This window comes from Diceros bicornis, unplaced genomic scaffold (assembly GCF_020826845.1).
Source record: "Diceros bicornis minor isolate mBicDic1 unplaced genomic scaffold, mDicBic1.mat.cur scaffold_78_ctg1, whole genome shotgun sequence".
NCBI classification, from domain to species: Eukaryota; Metazoa; Chordata; class Mammalia; order Perissodactyla; family Rhinocerotidae; genus Diceros; species Diceros bicornis.
Genome location: NW_026691667.1, coordinates 1,603,967 through 1,615,110, shown reverse-complemented (window position 1 = coordinate 1,615,110; position 11,144 = coordinate 1,603,967). Strand labels below are relative to the sequence as shown.

The 11,144-nt window shown below is 41.0% G+C and overlaps 1 long non-coding RNA gene across 1 annotated transcript; it reads right to left on the bottom strand.

Annotated features, from left to right (window-relative positions):
- Positions 1–4,041: 4,041 nt before the first annotated feature.
- On the bottom strand, positions 4,042–10,135 carry LOC131403688 (uncharacterized). Its single transcript, XR_009219480.1, has 3 exons — positions 10,060–10,135; positions 8,918–9,016; positions 4,042–4,090 (listed from the first exon to the last, which is right to left on the bottom strand). It is a non-coding gene; the product is annotated as an uncharacterized LOC131403688 (long non-coding RNA).
- Between the last annotated feature and the right edge of the window lie 1,009 nt (positions 10,136–11,144).

The following is an 11,144-nucleotide window of genomic DNA, read 5'->3' as shown; positions in this document are numbered from 1 at the left end:
TCCCTTAAATGATGAGAATTACACCAGGAGATATTTGCAAGCTTGAGTCTTTTGCCTCAAATCATTCCAAAATCTGCACATGGCCTAGACAGGGGAAAAACTACAGTTTTACTTGTAATGTTAGAGGATGTATTTTTGGGATGGCAGAGTAGCTGGAAAGTTAGGGGAGAAATTCTGGAAGGGAGGGAGACACAAAGAGGAAAATCTCAAAATATATATGTAAGTCTCTCCCCCACACACACCAAATTGGCAGATCTTTGAACAACACACATGCAGGGTGGGCCCCAGAAGGCCTAGTGTAAAAACAGTAGTTGGAAGATGAAAGAACTGACTGAGGATTTCAGCTATGCCTACTGTAAAGGAGATAAGATTGGAATTTCAGTCCAGCCAAGTTGATTCCCTGCTAGAAAAGTAACAGCACTCTTCAAAGAAATACAATAGAATCCCGAGCCTCTAAACGTATCTTTCATGATTTCTAGTACACAATTTAAAAGAATCATGAGATTTGAAAAAATAGGAAAAGGTAATCCATATCTGACCAAAAGCAGGCAGTAGAAACTCTCCCTAATGTGTTGCAATTAGCAGTCAAGAATACGAAAGCAGCTATTATAAAGATGATCATTGTGCTAAAGAAAAATATTCCCATAATGAATGAACAGATGTGGGAACTCAGCAGAGAAGTGGAAATTACACAAAAGAACCAAATAGGAAGATGAAATAAAATAAATACTTTTGAGTTTACCAGTAGATTAGAAACAGTAGAAAAAACATGAAGATACAGCAATAGAAATTATCCAGTCTGAAGAAAAGAATGTAAAACTTTTGAAGAAAAATGAAAAGAGCCTTATGACCTGTGAGATGATTGAGTCCCCAGCAGAGAGGAGAAAGACAGAAAAATTAAATGAGGAAGAAAGGCAAATCAATAAGTAATAGCATAAAACTTCCAAAATTTGGTGGAAAATCTAAAATTTTAGATCCAAGAAAGTCAGCAAACCCACAAAATAAAATATAAAATAAAAGCATACTTAGGTACATGATAGTCAAGCTACTAAAATCCAAAGATAAAAAGAAAATCTTGAAAGCAGTCAGGGAAATACATATATACAGGGGAAGACACTACATACAGGGAGAAATAACGTGAATGATGGATGATATATTATCAAAAACAAAAGAGACAACTCAACAACAAAATGACATCATTCAAGTGCAGAAAAAAAACCCAAAAGTCAACACAAGATTCTATATTTAGCAGAACTCACTTTCAAAAAGGAAGCAGAAGCCACAATAAGATACTGCACGCCTATTAGGTGACTGAAATAAAAAATAAAATTGCAAATACCACATGAGGAGGTGGGTGAGGTGTAGGAGCAATTAGAACTGGGAATGCAACATGATAGTTGCATTCAGAAAACAGTTGAGCAGGTTCTTATAAAGCTAAACATACACTTATTATATGACTCAGATATCCCACTCCTAGGTATTTACTGAAGAAAATTGAAAACTAATGTTTAAACAAAAATCTTTGTGGGAATCTTTATAGCCATTTTATTCATAATTGCCAAAAGCTGGAAATAAACTAAATGTACTTCTTCAGGTGAATGGAGAAAGAAATTGTGATGCATCGGTACATTAGAATACTACTTGGTAATAAAAAGGATAAACTCTTTTCTGTGTGTGTGTGAGAAAGATAAGCCCTGAGCTAACATCCATTGCCAATCCTCCTCCTTTTTTCCCCCCAAATCCCCAGTAGATAGTTGTATGTCATAATTGCACACCCTTCTAGTTTCTGTATGTGGGACACGGACTCAGCATGGCCAGAGAAGCGATGTGTCAGTGCGTGCCCTGGATCCGAACCTGGGCTGCTAGTAGGTGAGCGCACGCACTCAACCGCTAGGCCACGGGGCCAGCCCCAGGATAAACTCTTGATTCACACAACAACATGGATGAATCTTGGATGCATTTCTCTAAGTAAAGGAAGTCAGATTCAAAAGGCTGTATAATATATGATTCAATTTATATGACTTTCTAGAAAAGGCAGAATTACAGGGATGGAAAATGATCATTGGTTGCCAAGGGATGGAGTAGGGAAAGGGGTTGAATACAAAGGGATAGCATGAGAGAAGTTTGGGGGTGAAAAACACAGCTCTGTATGGTACTGTGGATATGGATGCATGATCATAAAGTCAAAACCCTTAGAACTGTACACCGCAAAGTGTGAATTTTACTCTGCAAATTTTAAAAATCAATCAGGATGCTGGGGAACCCAGATGGAATGCAGTGACAAATGAATCTCACTGTATTACAAGCATGTACATAACCATACAGAAGGGGTGGGGATGACAGGTCCTGACCTAAGTTACTTTGGAAGACAGTGATTTGACGGGATACTGTAGAACTAAAGTACTGGACAGAAACACTGTACTCTAGGTGGCAAATTTATTTTTCATAAGGTTATGGATTAGCAATTCTGAAACTAGTTGACACGGTAAATATATTGTAGCTAACTGGAGTTAAGTTTGTCACTGTTGGTCAAAGAAGTTACAAATAAACAAAGGGAGAATGCTAGAATAAACTCTGTGGTGCTGGATTGGAGTTGGAAGTATCAGTATGAATCCATGTCTCTTTTAATATATCTATCCAAATAGATAGATAGATTGATATATAGATGGATAGATCGATAGACAGATGTGTCTACCAGAGTTTATATTCATACATACATTTCCAATCTCTGCTGAGAGGGTCTAGAAGCAGTGACACTCTAGTATTAATGAGCACACCTAGCTCCCAGATCTTGTTTTCTAAATATCATTCTCCAATAAAATAAAGCAGATTTTCTTGGAGAAATGGCTAATTCTAGGGCAGGAGATGGAAAATACAAGATGAGCCTGGATCATCTTGTAGTGTCAGAAAGTAAGAAAGTGCTTTCAAAAAAAAAAATACACAGAAAATGATGGGACGTGTCAAAAGGAATCAATCTGAAAGAATTTCCAATGAGTCAAGCTGGAAAACTGTGAGCAACAAAATAAATAATAATTACTCAGAGAATAAAATAAATATCCACGAGGCTATACTGATATAAAAAAGATTAAATAAGAAAGGAAGGGAAGGAAAAAAGAAAAAAGGGTAAAAAAATAGAATGAGAGAAAGAAAGGAAGAAGGAAGGGGGGGATCTTCCTCACAGAATTCCAAATAAAAAAAGCGTGAGATAGCATGAAATAGAAAATCGCCACTTTAACACTACAGTAATAATTACTGTTGGAAATAATGACTGATGAATGCAAAAACTGTGGATGAATCTTAAAGAAGAAACAGTACATTTGTAGAGTTTCAAAGCATTTCCTTTCCAAAAACTTAACTTATTTCTCTTATTTTTTTATGATTTTATTTATTTACTTATTTTCCCCCCAAAGCCCCAGTAGATAGTTGTATGTCATAGCTGCATGTCCTTCTAGTTGCTGTATGTGGGACATGGCCTCAGCATGGCTGGAGAAGTGGTGCGTCGGTGTGCGACAGGGATCCGAACCTAGGCCACGAGCAGTGGAGTGCATGCACTTAACCGCTAAGCCACGGGGCTGGCCCCTCTTATTTCATTAAAATACCTATGACTATCTAAAGCAAAAATTATAATACTGTATTGTGGGATTTATAACATGAGTAGATGTAAAATTTATGACAGCAATAACTCAAAGGACAGACAGAGGTAAATGGAACTGTTCTGTAGCAAGGCTTCCATACTTTACATTGATTAAACTGGTGAACTATTAAGTCTAGGTAGGATGTGATATCTTAAAGATGCATATTGTAATCTGGACCAACCAAAAAATGCAAAGGTTTGTCACTTAAGTGCTAATAAAGGAATTAAACAGCATGCCAAAAAACGTTTTTACAAGACTGTTCCCAGGAGATGACCTGCACGTCCCCAGGAGGAAGCTGAGCGCACTTTGGGGCATCCACAGAGCAGAACGTCCTCAGCCGTGCCGAGGAGCAAACGCTGACACACACATGCTGAGAGAGAGTCATCAACGTCATGCTGAGGCAGGCAAGCTGGACAGAAAACAACACACATAGGATGATTTCAGCCAAGATGAACCTGAAAAAACCAGAACAGGGGTTGCATCGGGAGAAGGGAAAAATTGCCTGGGAAGGAACAGGAAGGAGTTTTCTGGGGGTGATGGAAATATCCTATTCTTAAAGGGATGAAAGTTGTATGGGCATGTTTATTTGCCAAAACTGTACGGTTGAGATTTGTGCCTTTCAGTGTGCATACATCTTACTCACCACACACGCACAAAGGCTTAAAAGAATAATAAAGTGAGGTGGGAATGGGATGGAGTGTGGATGAAACAAAAATAGCAGATGATTAGTAGTTGCTGAAGCTGGGAGACGGGCCTACTGTGCTATTTGTTTATTTAGTATATTTAAATTGTTCTGTAATAAAACACTTGTATAAGAAGACAAACTTGACATACAGTGTTCGCTGGTAAGATATCAGTTACCTTTGGGGAGGAAATAGGGAGGAAGCGCTTGTCGGGGCCTGAGTGAAGCTGGTGCTAGTTCTTGGTCATACAAGTGTGTTCACTTTGTAATAATTCTTTGTGATTTTCGTGGATGACTTCTGCATATATTGTTGTAGGCATGTTATATGTCAATAAACATTTTAAATCCTGCATATTTGCACAAAGATACTAACTCAATATCTCAGAATAACAGCAGTGTTTTGTGTTAAAGTGGAACACATTCACTCATGACACCATCAGATGGATTTTAATACTCCCAAGTATCTATTAATGCCCTCAACCTTGCGTGGCCCCTTGGGTCTTTCCATTTTTGCCTCAGTTTTTTAAGTGGCATGGATTTGAGATTTTATGATGTCATCTTTCTCCAGCAAGGTCCAACCCCACCACGATGCTCACCAAGGCCTCGACACCTGGCACAGTGCCGTGTTCACAGCATGCACTCAAGACCTGTGGGACTGGGTTGAATGAGGAACAAAATGAGGAGCACACGATGTTCGTAACTTATGTCTAGGTGCCATATTGTGACTTAGGAAATTGGTAGAGTTTTTCAATAGATTTGCTATGCCTTCTAATTTTTCCTATTTAAAACAATGGGAAATAGGGTGTCAAAGTTCTTTCTCAGAGAAAGTCTGACATTTCAGGCACAGATTATTGACAATTATTAATGGCTTATGACTGTCCCACCTCATCTTAGTGTTAAGTTTTTAATTCCTTACCTTGGAAATGACCTAACTTTGCTTCTTCCAAATCTTGTAGTAATACCGATGCCCCAGAAATTCAGGCCATGGATAGTCTGCTGTTGTGCGTTCTCCCTGAAAGAAGTGGAGCTGTGCATCCACCAGTCTGAGAAGCGTGTGGTGCTGTAGTATTTAGAATCAATCAGAAAAGCTAAATGGAAAAACGACTTCAGAGAATTATCATCCTAACCCTCCACAGCAACAAATTATTTTGCTTAATTATTTTGTGATTCTGCAGGTATATTTAAACAGGGATATTAAAACTAGTTCCCAAGGAGCCAGCCCCATAGTAGAGCAGAAATTGCATATTACCTTCCTGCACAAACTTGCCTAACATTGTGGGAAGGACCAATGGGAAGTTTCGGTGTTGTTGCTTATGTTAACAAGGCCAAGAGGTCCACACTGGGATAAGGAAGTCCAGTGAACCAGCCTGTGTGCAGCGTGGGAGTAGGGGCATGCTTGTGTTCCCCTGAAGTGGCTTAGGGGTCACTTACCAGTGCACCTGTGTTTCCTGTCTGTATAATGCAGGAATTGGGGCTGTCCAATGTGATGTTTTCTCCTTTTTATGACATGGCTCAGGGCAGTCCTTCAAAGACTCCTGACCAAGGTATGGGCCATTCAGGCAGATTGGGTCCAAAGGGAGGATCTCTGCAGCGACCCTGACCACGGGGTCCAGAGGGAGGATTATGGCAGCCTGGAGAGATAGGGGGCATGGTAGGACAGGTGGCATTGAAAAGGTAAATTCCAGGATCCCAGGCACCTGATATTTCCATTTTAGATATTGAATTTACATTTCAAATACTGGCCAGGGGGCTTCGACAAGGGCTGCAAGCAACCTCAGCAATAGCCAGGCTGGTGAGCCCCACCCCTACCTGAGTACCGGCCTCAAGGGATGCAGCCCAACCACACTGCACATACTCTGAGGGGTGGGCAGGGCATGGAGATTGGGCGTGGTATAGAGAAGAAGTGGGGAAGAGGGTGGGATGGAGAAGCAGAGGGGTGGGGCCCATGGGTCGAAGGACAAAGCAAGAGTTGGGGCCATGAGCTGTGCATGCTGGGAGCTTTTCTCTCTTAACCGCTCCCAGCTGGCAACCTGTAGGGTTGCAGGACAAGAATTCCTAGGATGCTCAGGGCACGGGGCGGTGCCTGGCCCTGGGGGAAGGAGCAGGGCGGTGTGAGCTTGGCCGAGGGCCAAACCATTGACTCAGGACTCAGGTCCTGCACCCGCTCCATGTGGACTGATTCCCAGAGAGATGTGACAGGACGAAAGGGACCAGGGAGTTAGGAGGGTGTGGCAGCTGCATGGGAAGCCTCGGGCCTGCAGCATGCAACTGCTTTTGTCCAAAATTGAAGCCCAGACTGGCGCCTCTTCCCCACCGCCCCCCTCCTTTGCTTGATTCCTCCTCCCCCCTGTGTACCTGTGGGTCTTTTCACAGCCTCCTACCTAGTCCAGGGCCAGGTGCTTCTCTAAACTGCTTATGGGAACTGGTTTGACATCCCAGAAACTTTCCACTTTGCCTGCTGCCCTCTGTCTTCTCCAGCCAAAGTGCCATCATTTCATCAGCTTTTGGGAGAAATTCGCCCTTGTTGTCCCTCTTGGAAGCACAATTTTGGAGTTTTGCAAGGTGGTGACATTGGCTGTTGCTTGCCTTTTTCACAGATGTGGAAGTTGAGGAATCCTTGGGGTTAATCATGGGATTCCCCAGGATCTGCTATGGGCAGAGTAGAACAACACAATTCCCAGGCAAGTATCTAGTAGGCTATTTTCACTAACACATCCCAGTAAAGAGGCCTCCAAAACAGCATCGTTAGGATGAGAATAGCTTAAGGATTTTGCCCTTTAGATTGATCACCTAATCTCAGCTCAGGCCTGAGTGGCCAGTCTCTCAGGGACATGAGTGATGACTCTGATCCCTCAAGAAGAGACCGGTGGTCCGGCTTTGGGAGAGGCATTTTCGTGGTAGACAGCACCTGGGCAGCACTTGAAAACCGTCAGTTTTAACATCTCTGCTTTGGATTCCGGCAAGGTTCCAGGATAAACACGCCCAGGGATAGTCAGATGTACCGTATTCTTTAAAAATTGATTAGAGTAGTGAAAGGAACAGAGCATAAAATATCCTGATTATTTGCAAAAGATGAAATGCAAGCAAGACCTTCTTGTTAATTTTTTATGCTCATTCTCTTGGTTGTACTGTACTTTTGAAGGCAGAAAAAAAATTTGAATTGAAAAGTTCTCTTTTCCTGAGATTGGTAAATTAACTTAAAAGTCTTATTGAAACCTGTGGAGGAATGTTTAGCAGCTTTCACGATTCACGTCCTCCCTAAAACTTTGGGTGTTGATCTCCATGAAAAAAAGTCCTTGTTTATATTAGACATCCCAATAGGTTACATTTTTAATTCTTGAATGTGGGATATTATCAAAACAACTGAATAAGCTGGTCATGGAAACTGGACCCTGTCACTATGTGAAGAATTTGCCTCGTTATAAATTAATGACATGAATTCTTTAACATTTTTTTAAAGAACGGACGAGAGACTCTGCAGTGTCTCTGAATGTGTCAAGACGGGGAATTCTCGTTAGACTACATCCTCGGGCTCTTCTCTCGTGTTCAATAGACCCGGGTGATAGTCCTTGTGGTCAGGTGCAATGCCACTCCCCCACCCCTAGTGTTCCATCCTACTCTGGCCTGTGACCTCTTCAGGGGGTTCTGATGACACTTGTCCACAAGGGTTGGAAGGAGACATTGTAACATGAGGATATTCTTCATTTTGAAACAAGGATTAATGAAGAGGAAAGTCTCGGGGTCTGTGTGCTCCGATGCAACTGCTGTTGGGGTGTGGCTGCAGTGACCACTGTGCTCCTGGTGCAACCACAGCAGCTGTTGACAGAGCTGAGCGCTCGTGTGTCAGTGTCTTCTGTCAGATTTTGTGGCTCTGACCCTCCTATGCTCACCCCCTTCCCATTCCTATCTGCTGAGTTGATTGCTTTGTAGTTGTTTCCTAGGAGCCACTGTGTGTAACTGGATTTCACAGTGTCTTTAGGGACACACCCTCACTACACAAGTTACTGTACAACAGCGACTTATCCTGGTGTAGCCCGTGTTCATCGTCTCCAGTGGAGCTGTGAAGAACCCTGCTTTCTCGGAGCTCCTCTCAATCTCATGCTGCTGGGGCTGCTTACAATGTTGAGCATCCCGTCTTTGGTCTCATTAGCATTATTCTTTTCATCGATTATTTTGAAGTCGGATATGAGTTTGTTAATAATGTGGACACTTGCTGTCACAGGAACTTTTATGTATCTTTCCCAACAGCTCTGTGAAGTAGACCTGTGATCCACACATTACAGGGGGGACACCGAAGCTCAAAGAGATGGAGTAGCTTCCTTCACTTCACACAGTTTCTTGGTATATTTTGTGTCTCCACCTGGAGCTCCACCTCTCAGGTGTGAGCACTTAGCTGGTGTTCCACTTTATGCCTCTCTGCCAGCCTCCCCAAAGGCACACGTCCCATCCTGAGTCCATTGTCTGCTTGATGGCAGTCGCCCTGCACAAACAGGCTCCAGGCAGGGAGTGGACTAGCGGGCATGGTCCTCTGGCTTACCCTGGGCAGGTTCTAGGTTCATTGCCAGAGCTGGAGCAGTGGAAGATACTTACTGTCAGTCACCTGGAAGGTTTGTTATGTAGAAATACTCCACTGACTTTTTGCAGGAGTCATGTCTTCTTTGTCTTCATTGCTCCTCTGGGCTTTCTCCTACAGTCCATGCTGTGCAGTAACATAAAGAACAGAGACTGGCGAACATAATACTGTTGCCCTGCACCAAATGGTCACATCACTCATTTTTCTAATTATGAAACAAGTACACACTGTAAAAAAAGTCAAATTGCACTGATCTATGTAGAGTAAAGTGAAACATTCCCCTTTCATCCCCTTCCCTGAAAACTCACTCTCCTACTCAGAAGGAACTATTGTTAAGAGGTTGTGGCTTATTCTTCTGGAAATTTCCTATGAACTTGTAAATACACAAAGTTTTTTTTAAACATAAATTGCATAACTACATCGTTTTTCAATTTGCCGTTTCCCAAACCATATATCATAGACCTCTCTCCTTATCAGTGCACATCATACTAACTTACCTTTTTAAAAGTTTTAGAGGTATTCCAAAGCATAGGCATACCATGATCTGTTTATATCTTCTTTGATACTAAAGGGATTACATCCAGTTACACTATTATACATAATGCTGCTATAAGATCCTTGTGTGGAATTTATTACACTGCTTTCAACTGCCCAATTTGCTTTGTTTCCTTTTAGTCAGAGACTATGATATATTTGTAACAATTTTATGGTAATTATTTTACAGGGAAATTAATTTTATCACTGATTAACGACATGTATGGGGAAGCTGGACTTCAAGGTTATCCATCTCAGTATTCTGGAGAAAAATCATGAAACTTAGAAGGTATTATGCTTGCTCCATCACATTCTAACAAGTCATGTTAACAATTTAAAGTTGAATCTTTGAATAGTCTCTACTCTTTCTGTTCAAATGAAGGATGACTTTTTCTTGCCTTGAAAACTTCTCACTCCAGGGGCTCTCAGTTGTACTTCAGAGAGTGTAAGATATTGGTGTTGTATCTATTTCTCTTCAGCTATAGGCTGCGTCTTCTAAAGCTCATAGAATTGAACATGGTCCAATCGATATATATGATTTGGTTCAAAAATTCAAAGTAAGGAACCCAAGATAGGAATTACTTTACTTGTCATTACTTGTAAAAACTTGTACAAATTTACTTGTAAAAACTCACCTGTGGGTGAAGAGATGTGATTCTGCTGGCAATGTCTGGCTTTAACATCCATAGTTAATCCTGCCACATCTGTAGGTAGATTAGACTTGACCTCATGATGACCTCTTCCCTGGGTCTTTGAGCTGGGAAAAATAAGAATTTAAAAAAGCTGCTGTTATTAGCACTCAATGTTAGAAACGCCCATTAAAGAGTGAGTTTGGTTTGGTAAACCAAAGGGAGTATAAGCAGAACAAAGTCTTTACTATCTCTAAAATTTCAAAAAATTCTAATTTTTAAAAATATAACTCTAGTTTTGCCACAGTGCAAACTGTGTGTATATGAATGAAGTATCGCTCTGTCTATTTCTTAAGTTGTTTCCATTGATTTGATGGATTTATCTTGTAACCCGGATTCCAAGTGTGAAAGAACATCTTGGTCCTTCAAAGAAAAGAAACCATTGAAATTTAATTTTCTTTTAGCTCGGCATGCCACAGGTTTGAGGAATAAATGATCATGTAATGATACAATGATTTTGAAATCTAATTGTTAATTAGGGGGGTGTAAGGGATGATTGAATGGTGGTTCCTCACCATGGTCAGGGGTATTGTACACATGGACATGTAAACACGATTCAGGAAGCTGCTTCAGTTCCGTGACATCCCTAAGAACCACAGTGCAGGAGGATCTAGGTACACAGCCGTCTGCCTCGATATCCTGGGTTACATGTAGATCCAGGTGTCTTGACAGTGGCTTCAGAGCAGCTAACTTTTATCTATTTCTCCCCTTCCTTATCTCCAGTTTGTCTCAAACACTCCTGACTACCATATTTTAAAGTAAGACCAATTATAGTTATCTACATGAGTTTCTTGTTCAATATTTCAGAGTAATAATCAAGGATACCATTAAATATCATTTAATTGAACTTATCAAATTTGTTGTACCTTATAATTGATTAGAACACTGCGTTTAGTTTGGCGTTTGATATTCACCAAGCGTGTTAATCTGCTTACAACTACTATGTGCCTCATTCCTCTTAGAAGTGTATCTTTGGCCCATCACAAGATTTTAATGACTCTAATCATCATAAATTAAGATAATGTACTGTA